Source organism: Callospermophilus lateralis, unplaced genomic scaffold (genome assembly GCF_048772815.1).
Source record: "Callospermophilus lateralis isolate mCalLat2 unplaced genomic scaffold, mCalLat2.hap1 Scaffold_183, whole genome shotgun sequence".
NCBI classification, from domain to species: domain Eukaryota; kingdom Metazoa; phylum Chordata; class Mammalia; order Rodentia; family Sciuridae; genus Callospermophilus; species Callospermophilus lateralis.
Genome location: NW_027512861.1, coordinates 77,621 through 104,642, shown reverse-complemented (window position 1 = coordinate 104,642; position 27,022 = coordinate 77,621). Strand labels below are relative to the sequence as shown.

The 27,022-nt window shown below is 31.6% G+C and overlaps 1 pseudogene; it reads right to left on the bottom strand.

Annotated features, from left to right (window-relative positions):
• Positions 1–27,022, bottom strand: part of LOC143387998 (zinc finger protein 280D-like) — a 75,152-nt pseudogene that overhangs the window by 12,722 nt on the left and 35,408 nt on the right.

Genomic DNA, 27,022 nt, shown 5'->3' with positions numbered 1-27,022 from the left:
AGATAGTTTGCATGGTATTTTATAATCAAGATGCTTTTGGGCTGGGGCTTGGGCTCAGTAGTTGAACTCAGGAGCACTGAACCACTGAGCCACACCCCCAGCCCTCTTTTATATTTTATTTAGAGACAGGGAATCTCTGAATTGCCCTGCCTTGTTAAGTTGCTGAGGCTGGCTTTGAACTTGGGATCCTCCTGCCTCAGCCTCCCAAGCCACTGGGATTATAGGTGTGAGGCACCATGCCCGGCAAACATCATCTCTTTCTAATTAATTAATAATTTCATAAACCAGATAATATCTAGATTTTTTTAAGTTTTATTGGGATAAAATTTTCTAATTATTTCTTTTGTGTCAATCAAATCAACAAAACTTTATTTTTTGTCATGACATTATTCTTAATGTAAACATAGCTAATAATCAGATACATTTATTTATGATTGATTACATAAATAAAGTATTTTCCTTTTATTCTCAATACTATTTCAGATTTAACATAATTTTCTAATAGCATTATAAATGTTTTGAATTTTCTTAGACAAATAAGACATATTCCTTTGTATGATTATGCATATCATTACAATATGTCTTATAAAAGTTCAAATAAATTAGAAATAGTCTTACATCAGACTTTCAATAATTTCTTGTGTACTCTTAAGAGGTAAACTGTTTTTGCATAAAATATATATCTAGAACCACTCACACATATTTTATCATATTCTATAAGGCATCATCTATTATCAGTTTAAATATATTTTTAAAAAATCTTCAATTTAGTGACTTGGGAGGCTTAGGCAAGAGGATTGTGAGTTCAAAGCCAGCCTCATCAACTTAGCAAGGCTCTATGCAACTCAAGGAGACCCTGTCTCTAATAAAATACAAAAAAGGGCTAGGCATGTGGCTCAGTATTAAGTGCTCCTGGGTTGAATTCCTGTGACCAATGGAGGGGGCAAAAAGTATGAATGAAAATGCAATAAAGCAAGAAGTTTTAAGTATACATGAGGAGATCATGATAATGAATTCACTAATGGAACACTTTAAAAAGATTAATCTTCTGCAAATCTTTGCCCATTCTAAACAGATTTTCAAAATCTAAATCATGAGCTTAGCTAGATCCACACTCTTTTAAAATCACTTTTAATTTGGTCACAATGAAGGATTAAAATTTACTTCAAAATTATCTTTTTTTTCTTTTCTTTCTTTTTTTTTTTTTTTTTGGTACTGGGAATTGAACCCTCAGGTGTTTCCACTGAGCTACATCCCCATCCCTTTTTATTTTTTAGTTTGAGAAAGAGTCTGACTACTTGGCTTGAGAGTCCTGTTAAGGTTGTTGAGACTGTCCTTAAATTTGTAATCCTCCTGCTTCAGCCTCCTGAGTTGCTGGTATTACAGGTGTGTACCACAACATTCATTCAGTGTTTTCTTTTCCTTGTGCAACTAGTATGTTCTCAAGCTTTTGAAATTTCTAACATATCATTTTCTTTCTATTTTATAATTCAAAGAAAATTCTTAATTGTAACTCTGAATTTCATAGAAATTTTGTCTAAGGTTTTTAATGTTAAGAACTTCATCATTTTTAGTAGATAAACACTGTTTTTCTAGACAGACCTGTTACTGCCCTTGTAGTTTTGATCAATTTCTTCACACATTTTCTTCTGAACATTGTACCACTTGGCTTTTTAGATACAATATCTGTTTGAGAAAAAAAAAAAATAATGTGCATTAAAAATGTGTATTTTTAACTAACTCATTTAGCTAAATATATTTAATTTATATAATGAGAGTCAGTTTATGAGTGAGACAAATCATTAAAGAGAACATTACCCTACTCCCTACCACCTTATATTGGCTAGCAAACACTAAGTAACAAGCACCAGCAGTACTGTTGGAAGAAATGCAAGAGTGTAGATAACGACACTCCTGGAGGCTCAGTCTCAAGCGAAAGTCAAAAGCTGAGTATGGAACAAGAACACTGAGAAAAAAATCCCCATCCTCAACATAAGGAATTACTACAGGAATTGAACCTGTAGTTGTCTTGAGGTAATCATAGCAATGAGAAAACCAAAATTCAGGTGAACGCCTTCCTAGACAGCCGAAAACTCTACACTAAAGGCCTAACATAAGAAAAGGTATGCACATTTCCACATACACATACTCTTTACCCCGGTCTCACACATAGTGTCTGGCTTTCCACCAAACATGATACAACATACAGAAAAGCAAGGTGAAAAATACCTCTAAGAACACAAAGGTAGACATGATACAGATTCTAGAATTATCAGACATAAAATTTTAAATTACTACAGTTAATATGTTAAATGCTTTAGTAGAAGAAGGGTCAATATGCATAATCAGGATAGGATTTTCAATAAAGGGTCAGAAATTCTAAGAAGAATCAAATCAAGTCCTAGAAATAATAACAAACAAATTTATCATTATAGAGGTTTAAAATGTCTTTGATGGACTCATCTGTATACCTGGCACAAATAAAAAAATGAATCAGTAAATCTGAAGATTAAAAAAAAAAGAGTCAGTTGGGGAGTGGAAATCAAAACCAGGCACTTAAGAACAGTGCTAACATTAAATGGTTTAACATTTGTGAAATTGAAACTCCAGAAGTAGTAGATAAGAGTTGGTTCAGAAAATACCAATTAGGATAAATGCCAAAAACAGTTAAAGACACAAATAGATAAACATATAAAAAAGCAAACAAACAAAACAGACTTAAGACATGTCATGTTCATACTGGTTGATAAAACTTAATCTTGAGAGTATGCAAAGAAAAATCACATATTACAAAAAGATACAGACAATAATTATAGAAAGACATCACATCAGAAAATATGCAAGCTAGAAGACAATAACATTATTTAAACCAACTGTTTGAAAGAAAAAACAAAGACAAAATTGGAAATTCTGTACCTACCATAAAATATCTTTCCAAGTGAAAAAACATTTTATTAAACAAAAAGCCTTGGAAGAATTAACTACCAGCAGGCCCACAACATAAGATATAGCAAGTAAAGGGAATATGACAGAAATGGAGAGCAACATCAAGAAATGAAAAGATCTGGAAATGTCCCAGAATATAAAATCATTTGAAACTACTAATTTTCCAGTGTGCCAAGTGATTGATGTTTTAATTATTTCAGGATTTTTACTTCATAAATTTATATCTATTACACAATAGTAAACTAACATTATGCAAGTGAAATACATGTTTGTCAAAATGAAAAAACCTTAACATTTTACTTAAAATTAGGTATTTTTATAAGATGAAAATTTTTAAATCTATTTTTCCTATTACATGCCAATATTGTTGCTGACATATGCATTTTGAAATTTAATTTTTTTTTAAAAAAATCACACCAACAATATTTTCAAAAGTCTAAACCATTAAGGAAAAAAAATGAAACAAACTTTACCTTAGACACAGATTCTTGTTCCTTAATGGGCACTTCATTTTTTAATCTTGAAAACAAAATAAATACTCATTATTTTATACTTAAAATGATGAAATATGAAAGATTTTGCATGATTATAATAACTAAAATGTAAATCTAAACCAATGTATATTTTATGACATAATAGTAAATTGGACCTCATATCAAGGTAAAAGTAAAATGCAGGCTATTAAACAAAAGATTTATTAAATGGTTAAAAATCAATAAAGACATGTATTTCTCTATCAAAAAGCAAGAGCATTTAAGGAATGTATTCTTTGCTAAATACAATTTAAAAGACATAAAGAATTACTCCTTAAAAAGAAAAAGCAGAATATATATACATATATGTATACATATACACACACACATATAAAATATACATTAATATTTATTATAATAGGACTTAGAAGTGAAAAGAAACTTTTTCTATAATGAAATTCCATAATGATGTCACTTCAACCTGTATTACCATTAAGTTACTCTAGAAGCAGTAAAATCTCAGAAATAATGTAGAATTTTGAAGAATATATTCTTAAAAACCTCCATAAACACTGCTCAACAATTAACTATACTTTATAAACCTCCTGACTCCTAAACAATGCTTATTATAACTTATTAACAATATTAACAAAGGTATATACCATCTAGAAAAATCTTGTAAAATAATCAACAATGTAACAGATAGCTTTTCTAAATGACCTTTGTTTCATAAACTAATGACTAAAAATATTATTTGGAGAATTTAAGCATCAATAAATATTGATATTATATACTAAATTCAATTTTAATGCACATAAGTAGGTCAGCCAACCTGACCTGAAATGTCATTAATCAAGAGTTAATTGATGAAGGCTCAGTAACTATAAGAAATAGTATTTTTAATACAAGCAATAACTACACTGAATTTTAAATTTCATGAACAAAAATGAAGATAACTAATAGGACAAAAAATGTCATCTCTTAAAACGTTCTCTCATGGCTAGTCAATGGCAAAGACTCTTTCTCTTTATGAAGTGCCTATGCATTTTTAAAATTAGGAAAATAGGGGCTGGGTTGTAGCTCAGTTGTAGTGCACTTGCTTAGCAAGCATGAGGCACTGGGTTCGATCCTCAGCACCACATAAAAGTAGAAATGAAATCAAGGTATCTTGTCCATCTATAACTAAATTTTTTTTTTATAAAAAAGTTAGGGCTATAAAAGGAAAGAGTGTATAGTTCAGTGGCAGAGAATGTGCTCAGTATGCACAAAGCACTGGGTTCAATATCCAGCACCACTAAAATAACAATGATGGTGCTGATGATAAAGTGGCTATGGCCTTTTTTTGCATACTATTATAATTGGTAGTACATTACAATAAGTTAAAATTAATTTGTTAAACAAGTTGAGCTGAATAAAACTTGAACAAAAGATTGATCAAATACATTTGAGGTTAAAGACTGTGTGATTATCTCAATTATCTAAACAATATAAATAAAGATGAGTCTGTATAAAGTATATATATCTTCATTGTTTTAATGGAGCATATGGATAAATAATTGTTTTAAGAATAACATGTTTAATGAAAAAACATTGTTAGTCTAAACATAGATATTATATTAATGAAGCACTGAAATAAATTTATCCATTAAAACTGATTTTTATTTCTAAGCATTTGATCATTTTAAATTCAATTTGAAAAAACTAAAACAAATGGGCCAGAAAACACCTAAAAATATAAAATATTTTGGGGGCTGGGTAGAGTGCTTGCCTAGCATGTATGAGGCCCTCAGTTTGATCCCCAGCAAAACACACAGTTATTTTCTTTTCAGCTTACTATTAAAATGTTATCAAAGATCTTATACTCTTAAAAAATTACCATGCTAATAATTTTTGATATGGGTATTATAATAAGTTAGTTTTATGTAGCAATTAAAAATAAAAGCCATTAAGAATATTTAACTGGTATTGCTGGCATTTCCACTGGGGAAACTGAGTCCTCTGAGTATCACTGCAATGGAGGTTAGTGATGTAAATTGTTATAATTCTCCATTTTACTAAGAAACTGGTAGATGAGATCATGTTAAGTTATTGGAATAATTAATATTAAGGTGTCTATGATGGGCTGGGGTTGAGGCTCAGAGGTAGAGTGCTTGCCTAGCATACGTGAGGCACTGGGTTTGATCCTCAGCACTACATAAAAATAAAATAAAGGTGTCCACCTACAACTATAAATAAATATATAAATAAATAAATATTTTAAAAAAGATGTCTATGACCCCAAATATTGTTTTGTGCCTTTTACTATAAAATAATTCTCTTCTTAAGGGACAGGCTTATAACAACCAGTAAAAGCATTTAGAAAAATAACTCTAATATCAATTAGAAATGTACTTTATAAATTTCATCATGAATTTATAACTAAAATTTTATAACTAGAGATGCACACTTGAAGGTTAATAAGTTCTAACATAACTACTGATATATTATTAACATTTCAGGAAAGAAAAAATGTTTCATACCTATAACTCTTATTCATTAAAGATACTTGCTGAAATAATCATCATTTGAGATATTCAACTACTTTAGAGAAGACAGTCAAATTTGCTAAGCTCAAAGTTCTGAGCTAATAACCTGCCTTTAAGTAATTACACTTTTCACCTGTAAATGTAGTTTTTTAATAGGAAAATGTAGTGTAGTATTTAGGACATCTGAGTTCAATGCAAAGAGAACAGAAAGACTGGTGATCAATTTCAACATCATTAGCAAATAAAATTGAAAGTATGTAAGTTTTCTTCTCTATAGAAACCTGTTTAAATATATTTGTTTTTAAATAATAATCCCTTTTCTGTAAAGTCCTAAATGAAGTAAATGGTTTCCTGTATTTTTCTGCAGGTCACACGAACAACATAAGGCTACATATAAAAGGAATATTCTGAATCAATGACACTAGTTATGTTCTTTTGAGGCTTCATTCACACTATAAACATACCACATGATGGGGAGATGAGCTGTAAGGAGGGAAATATTCATTTATCCATAAACTCAGGCCAATAATAGCATTTATCTCAGAAATCGGTGTGAATTAAATGAGTAAATGAACATCAAATACTTGGAAGACTATAGGGCACATTGTATGTGATCAATAAATGTTACCTATTATTATTTCAAATCTTCCTGCTCAAGACTTGCTTGAGAGTGCACAACACAGGCCACTTTTACTCCCTAAATTATCTCCATTGTTTTGATTCTTCTGCCAAGCTTCCACACTACTCTTAAACACAATATATTCGATACTTCTTTTGATTTTTTGTCTGGGATCAGACTTATTTGTTCTAGTATGAAATGATCTAACTATTTCTGAACACCTGGTTTTGAGCTATCATCTAAAGTTAGGGAAGAAAGCAGAAAAATCATTCTATATAGAAGACAGAACTAGATAAAGACAGACAAGCAAACAAAGAAAACAAAATATCTGCATGTGAAAATGTAAAGGAAAAAAAAGACCAATGATGTAGGCAGAATTAATGAAAGAGTAGGAATCTATTGTGTTATGTGGTTTTGTTGGAAAACTGAATTATACCCTAGACATTTCATTTATAATCTATAAACTACCCTCAAGACCAGGAGACCAAAAAAATTTTTTTAAATGGCAGTAACTATAGAATCACTAGCCAAAGCTGGTATGGTTTGTTCTAAATGATGAAGTACACAACAATTTCATTTATCTTTGCATTTCACTGTTTCTCCCATTCTTTCATGCTAATCAGATATCAAAGGCATTAGTCCCAACTGCCAGGAACCACTGTTATTAGTATTATTATTTTATATCAGGGCGTGAACCCAGTGGCACTTAACCTTGAGCCAAATCCCCAGGGTCTTGCTAAGTTGCTTAGGGCCTCGATATACTGCTGAGACAGACCTTGAACTCTTGATCCTCCTGTCTCAGCCTTCCCAGGCCCTGGGATTACAGGCATTAAAAATGTCACCACGCCTGGCCACGAAACCACCATATCTTCATGCACAGCTCCTATATACTGACTAGCAACTTCATATGAGGAACAAATGTGTTATATCCACCTTGAAAAGAAAAAAAAAACTATCTTCCAGTTCCCAAAAATTTGATTTATTAATGACTGTGAGAGAATCTAGGGAAAAGAATCTCTCATACCTCCAACCCCAGTCACATTTCAAGTTAAAGAAAGATACCCAAACTCATAGATCAGAGTGGTTTGGTGTTTTTTCTCCTTCTCCTCTTTCTTCTTCTACCTTAAATATATGAAGACATTTTGACCATTTTGAACACTTAAGATTCTATAACTTGGGTTAAACAATGATTCTTCCAAGTACAGAAATTAAGAAAAACAATGGTATAAGCCCTTATTCTTTGATGTTCATAGACTCAATGTGAGTAAATATTTTTAACAGAAATTTTGATATAGTTTCAAATGTAAGACTTAAAGAAAAATATTGTCATTCTACCCCTAGAGGAGTTTACTTATTGCTTGCATATGTGAAAAACAATTAATGACTTAACAGTTTAGTTGCGAGTGGTATAATAAAATAATATTTCACTTTTAAGAACAGGTTCTGATTCCTTCTGGGATAGTATTTCACAAAAATTATAGCTATTCAATAGATATAATTATAATTGTTTAAATGATTATGAAATCAGCTGGCTATGTGGCCCTGTGAAGATATGAACTTCATGTCTACATTTTTGATTCTCCTATTCTATAATTACCATGGTGAATGACATCAATCATGTCTTTTATTCATGTGTTCATTTCCAACACCTGACACAGAGTCTTGCACATTGAAGGCAGGACATCAATGTCCAGTGTAATGACTTGTGAAAAGATTTATCTATATTATACTATGAAAAGAGCAACATGCTAAGGATGAAACCCAATATTTCTCTTGCAATTCTTTAGCTTTAAGGAAAGTCAGAATTCTGTTTCTATTTCTTCTTAGTACATTTAAATTAGAGGAAATTTAACAAAGTGTATACATAGATTTAATCTTTAAAGCACACTGTGCATCTCTTAAATCTTCAAAGATTACTATCAACTTCATTTCACAGATGAAGTGAGGAAACTTGACCACAAAGTTGGTCAGAAAGTGCTAGGGCTGATATTTTACCTTTAGTCAATACACTGCATTTTGCTTAGACAAACCTGGAAGTCACTTGAAGAACTAAATTAATTTTTAAAACCACTTCAAAGTGTGCTTTTTAGGATATCTGATTCAATCAATAAGAAAGATAACTCATTAAGTAGCCTAATTTTCCAAATTTCAGTTATTGTGCATTTACCACAGGCTCTTACACTCTAAATATGTTCTAGAGGGGAATTACCCTTTTATTCTCACTTTTTGTCAAGAAAAAGTATCTTACAAAACTTTACTTCTATTCTGTGTTACAACTGATCTACACAGGTAGGTACACTGGAAAAGAGGGAAAATGGAGATTAGGGAAACAGAAAAGAGCAATTTCATGACTAAGTTCAATAATATCTCTAACATTTAAGAGAGGCATTGTTGAAAAATCATTTCAAAGTTCTGAAAAAGAAATAGCTATGTGACTACTGCTAACTAGAAGAACTATACACTCTTACAAAATTAACAGCCAAGATTTATGGACATAAATACTTGGTAATAATAAAATTTTCTTCAAAAAAAAAAAAGGATTCTGTAAGTTAAAAAAGCATGATTTCCTTCTAAACAGGATTCTGTACCAGTTTTCAAAAAGGCAGTGTTGTTTCCCAGTCTTTAGACAGAAAAAGCCAGAATTACTCTCAATTCTATTGTACACAAGATTCGATTAAAGCACTGTGATGAGATGTCATCCACCAAGCAGTCTGGAGGAAAGTACTGCTTGAGTCAAAATTACAGATAACCACAATGCCAATGTACTTCCACTGAATCTCAATGATGATAAGATTCTATAGATTCTAGGATCCCCTGCCATCAGAAAGTGGCAGTACTCACACTAGTAACAGGATTAAGAGCAGGAAAGCTGGAGTAGGAGCAGTGACAACAGTGAGTGTGGGCTTTCTTCCAGGTCAGTACCAAGTAATTTAGAATCAATAGTTAACTGAATTACTTAAACTGGTAATTTAACTAATTAATTTCCATGCATTATTTCTTAAAGCCAACCTAAAAAGAATTATTGCTTATCTTTCAGTGATGAGGAATCTGACTTGAAGGTTAATAATTTACTCAAAGTTATAGAGCTAGTTAGATGTAAAACTAGGATTTAAACCTCAGTCTATCTTATTTTAAGGTTACATTCCTTTCATAATACCAGACTTCACAGTGAGTTGTATGGACAGTTTCAGTGTGGACAATTAAAAACATTAAGATCCCTTATTTTAATAAAAAAATACAGAAAAGAGATGCACAGGAGACTCTCTAATGAGGTAGATGATAGTAAACTTTTGTATGTGAAAAGAGTGTATGCTGTATGAAAAGAGTGTATGAAAAGACTGTATGCTGAAAAGAGTGAGACTGCAGAAACATCTCAAAATCAGAAGTGAATTATGTCATAAGTACAGGATGTCCATACTATAGTCAAGTTAAGGTATTACAACTTAGGGGAAAATACTGATTCGATTTATAAAAGACACTTATGACTAAAATAAACCCAGAAGTGTTCATAGAAATTTCTTAAAAATATAAGTTTAATGAGCTTTAGAGACCGAAAATCGAATGGTATGACTTATACATGATGCAGCAATTACCTCTAAAGAAATTTAACAGAAATAATTTGTGTAAATGGTTTGGGAGGCCTAGAAAGAAAAATTGAAGGCTGAAGATCAGGGCAATTCCACCTGAATAAAATGTAGGTAGAAATAAAATCATGGAGTATAGAAATATAACAACAATAGAATCACTGATAACTTCTATAGTGTTTCCTATGTGCTAATCTTTTACTTTTCTTTTTTTTTGGGGGGGGGAGTACTGGGGATTGAACCCAAGGTTGCTTAACCATTGAGCTTTTTACTTTTTAATTTTTTAATTTTATACAAGGTTTCCCTAAGTTGCTCAGGGCCTTGATAAATTGCTGAGGCTGGCTTTGAACTTGCGATCCTGCTGCCTCAGCCACCAGAACTAGCTAATCACTTTTGAAGTACTTTATCTGAAAACTAACTCCTTTAATTCCCTCAAGACTTTCAGAGTAGGTACTTTTGTAATCTTTGTTTTATAAATAAGAAACTGAGGTACAGAGATTAGGTAGCCTTTGCATAAGTCACTTACATCTAGAAAACAACAGGGTAGGAACTCCTAATTGGGCAATCAATTACAGAGCCTAGACTTGTACCACATCACTCTGTCACTTTAAAGGTCTGAGAGGGCTGAACGTATCAAATCTGGGTATCAAATGTTCAAATCTTATCATTAAGAAAGACCTCTTGATCTCATTAAGAAAGGCAATTAAATTTAACAAAATGAGAAAAAAATTCAAGAATCTTAATAGATATTACAAATGCTGGAAATATTAACAGTCTCTATAATAGCTAAGTACAAGAAGTTACAGAGAGAAACTAGACATAATTATGAGAATCTCTTAAGCTTCTCAGTGAAGCCATGTTAGGCAACCATACTCTTCATCAAAAATACCCTTGCTGCTATAATCAGAAGAGGCTCTGCACTGTTATATATTTCTTAGACTTTATAAATGTAATAATGAGGAAACCATTTTTTCCAGATAAAATTTCTGAAAATGTGAAAATGTACTTGCTTGCATCTAATTATGCACTCTACCTTATAAATGATTCAGAAACATGAATGAAATTTCTAGAAGTCCTTCTTATTCAACACCACATTTATATTTTCCAATAGAAAAATCAGAATGATAAATCTAATCATTATTCTATAGCCCATTCTATTGAGATTGTCATGAAATTAGTAATGATAGAAGGGAAAAAATTCAAAGGCTGAATAAATATTTTTTGTATAGTCACAGGCCAAATATAACATGGTAAATCCCACATTAAATTTAATTTAAAGAATTTTAATTTTAACCTGAATTTTGACCACAGAAAGTTTTCCCAAAAGTATGTATAAATTATGGGCATTAATTTTACAGTACAGAACAGAAAAAATAATGACACAATTACCTTCTTTTATAAAAATGCAAGAGGGTTATTTTTATAAGAGTACACATACAGAGTTGAATGTGCCTAAGAGTAAGATGGATATTAAATTTTCTCAAGATCAAGAATTCCTGTTTCTGTTACTGGGGTAGATATGTGAATTCATAAGAATAAACTATGAAACTTAGTCATAACCAGTATTGAAAAACAGACCCCTAGACCTCTAAAACTTAGTAACTGCATTTACAAATAGGGCATCACCATACTCATGATTGTCTTCCCACATCTCTGTCCATACCTTCTTTAATTTCCTTTGTACATTCCTTCTCATCTCTCTAACCTTTTATTGTCAGAGTCCTAAGAGCTCACCTGTGCACCTTGCCCTTTCTCTATTTCCACTGTTATCCCTTGATGAGCTCATATACTTCCAAGAATTTTTTAAAATTGAACTTTTTCATGCTTTAACAACTGTAGATTCAAACATGGTCATAAGGTTATAAGAAACAATACAGAGCAATCTCAAGTACACTTTGCTCAGTTTCCTTCAATGATAGCATCTTGTAAACTATAGTTCAATATCACAACCAGGATATTGACAATGATTAACAACACACTGATCTTTTTAGAATCCCCCAGTCTCACATACATCCATTCTTATGACATTTAAAAATATTAAATGATACTTATAGCCTAAAACTTACCCTTAAATTCATAAAGGATAATGACATCTCCACCTAGCTATCAAATAAGTATCTCAAAACTAAAACATGTCTCAAACTAAAATCCTCTTCTTCACTCCCAAACCTATTCCTCTTGAGTCTTCTGCATCTCAGTTGATAACAATGCTATCTTTTCAGCTGATCAGAATATTAACTATGAATCATCCTTCCATGTTAGCTCACACTTCATATCTAAATTACCAAAAAATTCAAAACACATCCAAAAAGGAGTCACTTATCACCTACCCAAGCGACCACCAGCTCCCACTTGTTTTATTAAAATAACCCCTTAACTAATCTCCCTGATTTTGCCCTTGGTATCTTAGGACTATTCTCAAGAAAGCACATAATGGGATACAGTATTCTTACATTTAGATATTTATTTATCTGGAGTTTTACTGAGGTATCCTCTATTCAAAATTCACTAATGGCTTCTCATTTAAAAGTGAAACCCAAAGTTTTTACGATGATCTTTAAGTTCATATACCACATGGTCCACATTATCTCACAGGACTATCTCCTACTAGTCTCCTTCTTCTTCCCTCCACTGCAGCCAAACTAGTCTCCTAACAGTTCCTTAACTCAGAATTATCCCATGTTGGAGGTTTTTTCCTCCCAGAAATGCTCTTTTGATATCCAAGTAATATCCATATAACCTCCTTCATACCTCTACTCAAAATGTCATGTGTCTGTGAAGTTTTCCCTGATACCAGATTTAAAATGGTGGTCTCCTAATTTCTACCCCATATTCCTGTATTTCTCTTTCCTACTTCATTCTTCTTCAAAGTATTGACCATCATCTAAAATATAGGCAAGATGTTTTGCCAAAATGTGACAATAAGGCAAGAATCCAAGTTTCTATAGCTTAAGAGTCATTTTCTAAGAATGACAATAGACTCAAACTAAAAATTAGACCTATTCAACAGTAACCAAAAAGCATAAACATGTGACATGGCAATAGTTGATGAGGCAAATCAACTATTTAGAATAACTTGATGATAAAGAAAGATCAGGCTTAAGCTAAAACCTATTAGTATCACACAAATTCAACTAATTACCTATAATAATTAGCAAGTTTTGTCCTGCTTTAGTCAAACCAATTTTTAAAAATGAAGTTACAGGTGATAATATAGTTTATACTTCAAGGAAATGAACTTGATACTACAAAAAATTAAGTCTCAGAAAAATTATAAAACAGTACTCATATATTGGTATATCATATTTTTTAATTACAATCAAGGAAAAGCAGATTTTCTATTCTATAACATATAAAGAACTAATGTTAAAAATGGAAATAAATTGTTGTTTCTGGGCAAAATTTTTAAAAATTGGGTAGAAAGAAGGAAGATAAACTTCAGGGAGCCAGATAAGGAAATGAAGAATAATATATTACTAAGTCGAATACTAAGAAACAAGTCACCTTTGGACATTTTGGAATATCCTTCATTTACATTATAAATTTGTCCAGATAATTAAAGCTAACAGGATTTAATTTTTTTGATTAATACTCATAAGATAAACATTACAAAATAAGCAGTCATCTAAACTGGCTTTATCTCTGATTTTAGAATAAAAGAAACCACACCTGACTTATAATTTCAGAGTCTGATGATCCTTATGGCTATTAAGACATAAAAGGCACTTTGCTAGTCTTTAAAATTCAAGAAATTAGTATAGTATAATGAAATTTAATTATGCTAGAGGAAAAAATGCAAGATGCACTAGCTCTTAGGTTTGCATGCCACATAACAACGCTTCCATATAACAATTAAAGCAATAAGATAAAATAGTTTTTATAAGAAATTGTTTACTAGCAAAGAATAAGACATTTAAACAAAAAAATTTATTAAATTACAGAATAGATATACAAATATGTTACTTTAAAACTTGTTTTTAAGATCTGCAAGCTTTACCAATTTTTAACACCTTCAAAGCCAAAATTATTGAGGTAATATAAATAATAATCCTGAAACAAGACAGAAGATATCATAACTGTCTGAGAACAGTCACACTATAAAGCTATCAACAGGTAGATAAGTGAAATCTGAAGAGAATTCTTAAGAAATCTCCTGGTGTTCTTAAAAACATAAACACTGAATAAGTTTTAAAGAAAAGAATAGAAAAATAGATATCATAAAGTAGATATCACTAAATTTAGAGAACATAAAATCAAGCTATTAAAATTAAACTAAATTTTTTAAAAATAAAAAAATCTGAGAATAGGTATTGTTGAAAAAATTTTAGAGTTGATACTGGATGATAATTTTAAATAACAGTAAAAATAACTATGATTTTGAATCATAATTATAGAGACCCATTGTTCCAAGGACATGAAAAATAGTCATGATTTCCCAACAACTAGATTTTTTTATATTTCTTGGATTGCATTCAGGATAGAGGAAGATTTATGGGTAGCAGCCAAAATGAGTAAACTTTTAATTTGTATGCTGAACCATTGATTTGATAGGTTTTTCTTATTTATAATTGGCCCATGAGCTTATTAAGATGGAAAGCCAAAGCTGCCAGTGGAAAGTATGCTCAGTTTGGTGGGCCCCGAGGCCATCTCTGGCCAAATCAACATCAGCCTTACAAGAGGCCAGTCATGCAGGAAGGGAGTTTCCCCAAGATATGATTTCTTGAGGCCAAAACCTAGAGCAGGTCCCACAGTCAAATTATTCACATTCCTTGGAAAGAGAGAATAGTCATCAGTTGTGTCCATCGAAGGGGGACACTGTCCAGGTGTACCCTGGATATTTTTTGAAATTTCTGGGCTGCTTCTGCACCTGAAAAAAAAAAAAGATAGCGCAATGACAGACAACAAATGAGAAAAAGGACAATATTCTGGTCCAAAAACTTAAAACATGAAATTAAGAAGCAGACAAAACAGAAGACAAACAACCATATCACTTGGAATGTATTACTCTGAAGGCAAGTGCAGTAGAGAGAGACACAAATTATTTTAAGCAAAGTAAGAAAAGACCATAGCAATAAGTTATTTTTAGAGAAAACCAACTGGAGAAATAAAAATGTATGTTAAGATATGTCAACTTGATACAAAGATAAAGTAGAACAGGAATCTGAACCCATTTACAAGCTGAACAGAGCTGAATAATGAAAGCTAGTGTCATAAACTTGGCTGCTTGACTGGCTTTGTGTAAGAAAATATCTCAGAACTTTGAACTTAGGAAATTCCAACTTGTCTTGCACCAGGTCACGAGCTCCACAGAGCAGGGACCTATTTCAACAAGCAGGTTTAAAAAACATTTAAAAAAATATTTTTCATTGCTATTAATGATACACTTAAAAATGCAGTAAGTGCTAAAGTCCATCAAAGTAAAATGCACTGAAAATAAATTAAACATACTCAGAAAGATGTTCAGAAGTTGGGATACAGACAGAAACTGAAATTAGAAGAAAAGTTTTATATTTACAACAGCATATGAACTATGATGAGAGTAACGATTTAGTAAAGAGTTCATATTGTGGTTGACCAAAAATAATGGAATAAATATCAAAATCCACAAGAGCACAGTTATATATACGTACCTTTCTCTACTACAACTTGGCAAGTATGGGTTTCATGTTGACTTAAGTGTGCAGCCATATTATCTAAGCCAGAAACATCAGTTAGGAAATCACAATTAAGGCACACTAGAGTAATGACCCTATTTAAAAAAATAGCATAAAAGAAAAGTTTTTATCTGTTGTTAAATCTATATACAAGTTCAATGATTATTTTTCCACAAATTATCTTTTTGTGTAATAAATGTAACTTCTTATTTGTTATATAAATTTGATGTAACTGAAATGATTCTCTATAAAATGGTAGAGATATGTCCAAATTTTGCTACTACTTATTTACATAGCATATTTATGTTGTATAAATATTTATCTTTTTTACCAGTCAAAAGACCTACAACCAGTCTAGGTTCCATTAACAATTTGCAATAGTATAGGCAAGTCACATTCTATTTGTTCCTATGCCCATCTGCAAAGTGAGAATAGCATTCATTCACTCAATATATATTTACTGAGGTTGTCTATACAACTGTATCACTGTTATTATGAACAACAACAACAAAAAAGCCAGTCAGTACTTGAATGAAATTTATAATCTAGCATTTTATTTAATTGAGGACAAAATCAGAAGAAAATTATAAAGTATTTAGAAGTATAGTATGATACCTGCCACTACATGCCAAGGTTTAAGCATGATCTTCCAAGGGTGGTTATTATTTAACATGGAATTAACTGACGTAGTTAATAAAAATGTTGGAGTCCACAAATTTGGAATCCTCATCATCCCAGCACTGTGAATGCTATTGCCTACCTGATGGGGCCTATACTACTCATTCTCTTTAACAAAACTTGTGAGTGCTGTACAGAGAAAAGAGAAAGAAACTCAAGTCCAGAGAAAATAAAGACAGCATCATGCTGCCTTAGCAGGTCAAAGCAGGGAGAACTCCACTATGTTCTTGATTCTTAAATAACACATGATATGATTAAGGACTTTCAAAGGAAGTTAGGAAACAAGTCCCAAAATCATGAAAAACTTTTTCTGAGTCTAGAATAGTTCTTATACTCACTGAATTAAACTGAATAACATTTGCTATCTGAAATATTTAAACATAATTGGCATATTAAAGTTATGTGTCAATGGCCTTAAGATTCATATTTAAAATGTGTTTGATCTCGTGACTTTTAGTTGAAAAGTATCTTAAATATTATTAAGACTGTAAAAATATTGAGATGGTTCAGAGAACTTAGAAAGCCACTATATAATTGAACTTATTAGATTTATTAAAATGTTAAGCAATTGGGAGCTAGTTCGGTCAAGCATTTGAAGTGCCATTTAAAAGAAAATCAAGTATATTTAATGGATAAATGACACTAAATTGTTTAAAGTAATTTGAACTTAAATGTCACTGTTGAAAAAAATTCAGTCTGTTCAATTTAAATGAACTTTATCTTACATTAAATTAAAGTTCCTCTAGAAAGTGATTACTAAAAAGTACTCAAATTCTAAATGGAGTATTTCTAAAATTCTAAATGGAGTATGGAGACTTAAAAGCTTAAAGAAAGTTAAAATGTAAAATACTTAGCTTAAATAACTAACTACAATTTTTTCTATGAACAAACTGCCCTCATAGATACTAAAAAGAGTTTCACTGGTAAAGAACAGGCTACTGCCTATTCCACTGGATATAGATAATTTAAAAAGGGATGGCATGACTAACTCAATCTGTTTTTAAACAGGGATTTGTAATTGGAATTTTTAATCAAATTTCTTGATTTGGGAAAATATGTGAGTCTGGGAATATTATAGTTGGGTCATTAGTAGAGAAAAGATGGTCTGTACAGAGAAAGCAGAAAGAAACCCAAGTCCAAAGAAAATAAGACAGCATTGTGCTGCCTTAGCAGATCAAAGCAGAGAGAACTAAAGTAAGTTCTTGATGACTTTTTGTTTTTCTTATTTGCTCTGCCTGTTGCTCCTCTACTTAGGGGTCTATAAGAGTCTTTGAAATCTCTCTAATAAATCAAAGTTTCACCTAAATTTTGTTTAGGTGAAAAAAATTGATCATTTAACCGATCACTGTTATTATCAGTTTAATACAAAGTATATACATTCAACGTTCATATATTTGATGTTCATTACATAATATATATGTTTTACCAGTATATGAATACAAACAAACAGGATACTTCAGACTGATTTCTCCTCCTTAAGTTCTATTCTAATAGCATGCTATATATGTGCACTGAAAGAATTCACTGGCACATCAAATCTAAAATCATCTGCTTTCTCCCCCAATCATCTCCTCCTGACTTTCTTATGGTCCCATTTTACTTGACACTAAAGCTCAAACCATAGTTACCTATGACTTTCTCCTTTCTTAAAACATTTAATATGTCAAGCATTTTATAATATTAACAACTTATTGAGTACTTATCTGTGCCAGGCTGCTTTTAAACATATCATCTCATCTAAATCTTACAACAACCTGAAGAGTTAAGTGTTATAATTATTACCCTTTTATACAGTACAGAGTTAGCTTAGTAGCCTACCAAGGACATAGAGCTGGTAAAGGTCAAAATCAGGTGTAAAATTATGCACTTTGATTCCAGAGCCCATATTACATCATAAACACAAAGTAATACCACCTCACTACCTTAATTCAGATCCCTAATCTAAATGATTTATGCACCTACAACTCACCTTGTATGTCCCTGAATTCAACTTTTCTTCAGTATCACTTGAATCTACAGAAAACACTAATGGTTCTCCAGTGCCCTCTGAATTAATTACAAATTTCCTAAGTTTAATTTTCAATGCATTCCAATATGATTGTAAGCTCAAAATTGTTGCTACAGACTTTAATCCATTACTATCACACAAACATCATGTTCCATCCATTTACTACTAGCCATACTTTCCGTATGCCTTCTCTTTTTCATTTCTGCACTTTTGTGCTATTTTCTCCAACTAGAAGATCCCTTTGCTTCTTCTGCCAGTAAAAAAAAAAAAAAAAAAAAAAAAAAAACTCATCCTTAAAAACAAAGAAAAACCTAATTTCTATCCAGATTATTTCAAGTAATCTCTCACTTCTCTGAAATAACTTATTGCACTTATTAAAATCCATAGTTACTTCTATTCATACTTTATTTCCCACCTAATGAACAACATTCCCTGAAGGCTAGTTCCAAGATTGCTTTATCCCTATCATCTACACAGAACCTGCTACAATACATACATGATAAATGCATAATACACATAATATACACAATAAAAAAATATTCCATTTCAGTAAGTAATTACAAAGATTGGGGGATATGGAATTTTATAAATATGCTAAGTTCCACTCAGAAATTGACCAATTTCAATGTGAGACATAATGGGAGTTGAGAGAAAAACACTCCAGACCTTTAAAAAATCAGATAATTCATTTAAAAAACTAACACACAACTGAGCTAGACAACAATGAGGTAAAAATCAAATAAAAATCTGATTTTTAAAATGCAATAAATCCTATTCATTCTTATAAAAGTCTTTATTAAGGCAGTACCTCAAGTAACAATCAATTTCTCTGAATACAATAAACACTCTAATGAGACTAAAAGTTTTAATATTGAACCATTATTTTTTATCTTCCTGTGAGCTACTGGCTCAGCATCATAAATGGGACTTTTTGTCCAAATACATAATTTTTTCCATATACATTAATTTATTCAACAAATATTTACTGAATGCCTACTATATGCTAGGCTTAAAAAAACAAAAACAAATGAACAACAACAACAACAAAAACCCCACAAGCCACATAGAATGTAGTAAGAGTACACAGACCACAGACAAACAAAAAGTAAAATATACAGTATTGCAAATGCACTATGAAAAAAAATTAAAAGAAGGTAAAAGTGGTAGAGTGAAGCATGGGGGAGTGGATACAATTTCAAATGCAGTAATTAAGGAAAGGATCACTGTCAGAGTGGAGATAAAGGAATAACCATATAATATCTGGGAAAGAGTAAACTACGCATTGGAGATAATAAACACAAAGATCCTAAGACATAATGCCATTCCCTCTTCCTCCTTTTCCATGAACCCAAACCATCAAACAAGTCTTTGGCTAAACTTATCAATAAATTAGTTTGGTGGAACAAAGATATTGTTATTTCAAGGATAATAGCAACATAAGCAGAAAATAAACAAAGAAAAAGAAACTAAGGAAATCAGAATTTTAAAAAATGGTGCTCAATGGATTTTGAATTCAGTGTGTGGTATAACCAATGCTAATTATCAACATTCATCCACAGTTTCTTTACAGAAGCTAAGATGTATACTTCTATTTGAAAAAGAAATAAACAAAAAAGAATTATGAAGACTACTGATTTCAAGAATTTCAGTGGTTTCACATATGTGCTTCAAAAATTAACAGTGTCACTTTAATAGGTATCTTAAGTAACTTTTTGATATTCAAATATTGTTGGTGGGCCTGATTTTTTCTTTCATTTTACAATGCAAATGCATGAGAATTTCATCTTGACACCATTTGTCACCAATGAAATAAATTTACCAAGAGATCAATGGCATATCTCAGGTCTTATAAGGAACAATATAATATCCATTAGGAACCACTCCGATTTCCACACTGGCACTCCCAGACAGTTTAATTTAAAAGTGCAAACCACAATGATACAGCACTTCCTAGCAACTAGGATGACTATAACAAAAAAGATATAATACCGAATGTTACAAAAGGTTGTAAAGAAACTAGAACCCTCATACACTGCTGGTGGGAATGTAAATAATGAGGCTACATTGAAAAGCAATTTAGCAGTTCCTCAAAAGGATCAATGTACTATAAAATCCAGCAAATTCAATGTTAAGTATATACTAAAGAAAAATAAAAAGACATGTCCTAATGAAAACTAATATGTAAATGTTCACAATAGCATTATAACAACCTAAAGTGAAAATGAACTGAATGAATGGCCAAACTGTGGCATATTCATAATATGGAATATCATTCAGCACTTTGAAAAATAAAGCATTCATACATGCATGCTACAATATACATAAACCTTTATAGGCTGTTGGAAAAGACTACATACACAGTCTATTATTCCATTTGTAGAAAATATCTAGAATGAACTAATCTACATAGGCACAAAGTAGATTTATGATTGCTTAGTAATGGGGAGAGTTGAAAAGAAATGGGGATAACCACTAATGAATGGGGAAAGGGTTTCTGTTTGGAATGACCAATATGTACTAAAATTAACTGTGGTCATTGCTGTACAGCAGCAGTACAGTATAATACTATAACCTATTATAGGTTTGGATGCTATACTATACTGTATAGTATAATATAGCACAATACCATAACCTATTAATTTTATTGTTAAATGCATATTGTACAGCATGTGAATTATATTTCAATTTGTTATGCAAGAAAGAATGTAAATTATAACCATTGTTTAGTAGAAAGAATTAAAAAAAATCAACTAGTTACCTGAGATCTTCAGAATGCTCCTTAAATATACAAAACCTTTTACTTGGACTACTACTGTGAATGCTGGAGAGACAGAAGACATTTTAATAATTTTAGTATAGAATTCTATTATTTTATAATAATAATTATATTAATTCATAAACATATTTCAAGTCTGTACTTAAGTTTCTAGTTTTTAAAAGACTACAGAATAAATACGAACCATTAACTCTGTTTAATTTAACATTTGATCTGATATTCCATTTTGCTTTTAATTCCTAATGACACATACTTTTTTCCCTAAGCATATACTTAGATGATCAATACCTCACCATTATGTAAAAAGGAAATGCTCAAAGAGTTAAAAAACAAACTAAATTTTTCATTTATTATACATTTAAAACAATTCTAAATTTTTATTAACAAACTAATTTTGCTACAATCTGAATTATCATTAGAAATCAACTTTTTGAAAATAACTTTTTAATAATCTTAGCATGCTGGTATAGAGGGAGGGGAACAGAATTCAATTGATCTAGAAAGTACACACTATTTCAGCTAAATATTACTGTTTACCATTTGTAAATTCAAACATCTAGACAGTTCTTTGTAATTGTTAGTAGAGGTTTAAGAAAAAAAGCAGAACTCATAACTTAATGCTTCCTCTAATCACAGAACAAAAAACCACTAACCAAACATTGTAGCCAATAAGGAAAGCTTTCTGTACTAGAAAACCAGAAGTAGTTTAGCACACTATATCTGAAAGTCACAGACAACTGTATCACCATCAGCTGAGAGTTTATTTAGAAATGCAAAATCTTAGGCTCTTCACAAACCTACTGAATTAATCTCTGGCAGTGGGATCCAGGAAACTGCCTTAACAAGTTTTTCAGTGGTTCTTACATAAATTAAAGTTTGAAAAGCAGTAGCCAACAAACTAGGTAAATGGCTACTCACATCAGTGAAGCCTGTATGTAAAGGAACAGAAATGTTCTGGCTAAATATAATCTCTAGAAAACAGCCTCAGAAGATTTCAAATATCATTTCTTCAAGCTAGGGTAACTATTATTTGGAGATTTATGAATTTAAGATATTATCACAAAAATACAGTTTTTAGAGAGATCAGGGGGTTGGGAAGCCCTGAAATTGTGTGCAAAAAAATATATAAATAATTGTTTCCTTAGAGGAATGAGTCCAAGACTGGGAGGCAGGTTTACTGGGGATTGAACCCAGGTGTGCTCTACCAGTGAAATATACCTCCAGCCCTTTTTATTTTTAGACTAGGTCTCTCATAAATTGATGAGCTGGCCTCCAACTTGGAATCCTCTAGCCTCAACCTCCTAAGTCACTGGGATTACAAGTATGTACCACCAGGTTCAGTTCAAAATAAGTTATTTTTTTAATGACATTTTAAAGTTTTTTCTCTTCAAGCAAGTATAGTGTTTTTATTTATTCTTTGATAAGGAGAGAGAAAAATTATATTTTAGGGTCTTTTTGATGGCTTCCACATCTATCTATAACTTGAACCAAATATCTACAAGTGTTCCTAATTAAATTTTTAGTTGTCTGAATCCAGTTATGATTTAGAGTTTCCTATCTTTGGAAAAAAAAGCATTTATACTGCCTCTTTGACTCATCTGTATTTACTACATAACTTCTACAACTGCAATTTTGTGTAATGTAAGAATGGAAAAGTGAATCACAACTCACAAATAAAAAGGAGGAAAAAACTACCTTTCTTCCCGATTTCCACAAAGTTGATAGAAATGCAGAAACACACCTAAGAAAACAGAAAAGGCTAAGACTTTTATTCAATACAGTAAAAATACAGTGTTAAGACGTAGGTCTAAAAAACCTGCTACCCAACTGCATGACTATAATTACCAAAAGCTCATTGAATTGTTCTTCACAAATAGGTAAATTTTATTAGGTATAAATTATACCTCAAGGAAATTGAGGACAAAATCCCTCTTTGACCATATTTTTCTTAATAATCTTGATTCCATGTAAGAAACAACTTAACTTTCTGAGAAACACAAAAGGAATGACTTCCTTAACATCCAACAATATTGATGGTATACCTACTATTTCAGACACTAAACTGTAGAATGATGATATAATAACTAGAGTGGTAAGTCGCCTGCCCTAGAATTCATGGTTGAGTGAAAGAGAAGAAGATGGTTTGACACAGAATAAATGCTAATAAATAAATGTGGAATGAATATATATTCGTAAATTAATGCAAGAAAAAATCAACAGTGACACAGAACTCTGTGTACAGGAACAAATCATTACAACAGCTTTCTTTTTACTTGGAAATGTTTAACATCTTTCTTCAAAGCCTAAGAGAAATGTCATTTATAGAAAATCTTCTCTACTTCTTCTTTAAAGAATTTATTCTTACCTTCTCTGTGCTCTCATAGTCATCTGCTTATCACATTAACCTAGGTAAACATATTTCTCCTACTAATTAGCAAAAATTAACAGCAAGGACTTGACCCCCCAATACTACCTGCCTATCACACTTTCTAGAAAACTGTATGGTTTCATATGACTCCCAAAGCTCATGTGTGAGTAATGCAAGAAAGTTTAGAGATGACTCAATTAGGTTATGAGAGCCTTGACATAATCAGTGCATTGATCCCAGATAGGGATTAACTGGGTGGTAACTGTAGGCAGGTAGGGTGTGACTGGAGGCTCGTCTTTGGATATATATTTTGTGATCATGAGAGTGCTCTGCCTCTCCTTCCTGATGCCATGTTCCCAGTTGCTTTCCTTCACCATTTGCTTCCACCATGATATTCTGCCTCATCTCAGGCCCAGGCCCATGGAGTCAACCATCTACAGATGGAGACCTCTAAAACTATGAGCTCCAAAATAAACTTTTCCTTCTCTAATTGTTCTTGTCAGGTCTTTTGACTAAAACACAAACTGTACCTTCCTAGTATGTAATAATCAGTATTTGTGAAAATGAATCTGGGTGATATAAATACTATTAAAAGAGATATTAGTAATGTCCATTAACTTAATTCTCTTACATGTAGAAGAAAAAGTTGTCTCATATATCTTTTTGCGGAATAACAGTAATATTATATAGTAGTTAATTTTCACTTTCTCAGGTGATTTCGATTACCACTTACAAGCTATTAGCAAAGTACAATAATTTAAATAACTGACGCCAATAATACTATTTTTAAAAAATAATTTATAATTCTGAAGTTAATGATCTGTTTCCTTCAAAGAGTCTGACTTTAAAGATGTTTCAACAGCTTCAAGATTTTTTAATCTCTTCTTTGAGATTACGTTTGGGGCCTCTTCTAATTATAAATAATGATTATCATTTATAGTTTATAAAGTAGTAAGTGATATGATAAATACAAAGACCACTTCTCAAGGAGATTCTACATACACAAACAAAATGAAAGGCAGATCAGATAAATGGTACACAATTCAAAAGAATTGACCAGACATTTGAAAGATGAACTGGGAGGGAAGGACAGGGTGTCATGAGGACTAATAAAGAATAAGAAAAAACTACTATATAAAATAAGTATGGGAAGAAAAATACTTTAGAAAAGATTAGCCAACTTATGAGGATCAGTGTCTCTCTCTTTATAGAAGACTGGGCAGGTATGAGACCAAAAAGAAAAAGACTACTTGAAAGGCTACAGAGTTGGTATGGTATACAGTAAGAACTGAATGTACACATCTTTTGGAGAAATGAAGTTTCCCTTCATAAAAACTTCAAACCTAGATCAAGTATCTGCAGTAAGTAGTCATAAGGGTGTGCTACTCAGTGAGAAGGCAAAGGGAAACGACAGTATCAATGAAGGAAAAACAAAACAAAAAAAGAAGAAAGGAGCTAACAATGAATAAGGAGTATATGTGATGACAATGAAATGCAGGTTTGGGTGGTTTGGAAAAGGGTAAGAAGAATGTCTTGAGCGAACTGCAAATGGTTGGAGATATAATGGATTTGGAAGTTCTCAGAACAGGAAGGAAACCTATGATAAATGGGAGAAGGAAGGCCAGATGAACCTTAGTTTAAGAAACACAAAATACTTTCCAATTTGATCCTTTAGAAATTAAGGGCAAAATGAAAGACATCCCTAGGTAGCTTTGTGTTTTGAACAGAATAAGAGATTAGCATTCTACCCAGAAGTATACTAGGGAAAAAAATGATGGGGCCTGGTTTAGAGCAATAGGAGTATCAGATACTGCAGTGGTTGGGAGGTAGTCTCAGGAAGCCATGATGCACAGTGAATAAAAAAAACTTCTTGAGTTTCAGAAACTTGGAACAGTAAATTATTTCTAGCTGGAGCTAAACATTCACACAAAATGGTGCCCTGAAAGAGATGAAACTTAAAAAGTTGGGATGGTAGTAATGTGAATCTGAGACAGATAATAATATTTGGCTTTTGTTGTTGTTGTTGTTGTTCTATGGAGATGCCAGTGGGTCTAGGGTAAAAGCATCTACAAAATAATTAGAAAGAATGAAAAAAGAGGAAAAGTGTGGTGATAAGTAAATGACACAATAATCTTTAAAGGGGCAGTTTCAGTTGAAAGGTAGGGATGATACTCAAAAGGGTAAAGAAATGAGTCACAATTAAGCTGGCAACAAACATTTTGAAAAATGTTGATGGAAATAGGCAGACAAGAAATAAAGAAAATACGCAGGAAGGACACAGCTCCCTCATCCTAAAATTAAAGAAACAAAACCTTGAAAGTGTTTATAAGCAGAAGACCAATAGTAAGATAGGGATGAAGATACAAGTTAACTAAATTAGGTTATGATGAATTGAAGGAGATAAAAGATAGAACTGGCTATGGAGAAATGGAACAAGCTTAATTTCTGAGATTAATATCTGGATGAAGAAAAATATTTGGAGTTGAAAAGAGCTAGATTTTAGGAAAAATGAAAAAGATGAACTTCAATTGAGCAATTAATAAGTTGGGTTAACAACTGAAAGATGAAAATAAAATCTTTAGGGTACTGAAAAAGGATTAAACAAACACTGTAGGTAAAAATAAGGAGGTCTTTAAAAAGAAAAATAGATAGGTCTTAATCAAAGTTAAAGATTATAAAGTCAGAATGAATAAATTATCTCTTGTATTCTAGAATTGAGCATACATAAAGATGGAAAGGGGAAGAGGCTAAAATCTTAAACTGGCTTTTATGCTAGGTAAGCATGAATAAAAATGTAGAAGACAAAGAAAAGAACAGGATTTGAAACAGAGGACCACGATGACTATAAAGTTAGATGAATGCTGCTAGACTGGCAAAAAGAGTCAAAACTCTGAACATCATGGAGTAATAAGAATTCAGAAGGAATGAAGAGTATATTGGATGAGACTAAAAATGAAGAGGACCCAAAACTTAAAAGCTGATGTGAAGTGCTGGCACTAAAGAAGCCAAAACACCAGGAGGTAGGCCAATCATCAAGGCAGAAAAACTGAGAGAGAAGGGCTAAAGTTGCCATGAAAGGTAGGGGAATTCTGGAAAAGCAGTATCTGATAATGATAAGAAAGTAAAACAGGGGTTATGTCATGATCTCCAAGAAACTCAGTTATACATTAATTCTAAAATTTATTTAAATGGAACAAACTCACTATGAATAAGCAGTATATCACATTTATAATTGAATAACTATTTTTAAAGATAAAAATCCACCCTGATAGAATAAAATATTCTCCTATTAAAGAAATACAAATGAAGATAATGTGGGTTCTGAAGGGGTTTCTTAGCATAGTGTAATGATAGGTACTCAAACAACATAAATTAAATGAATTAATGAAAA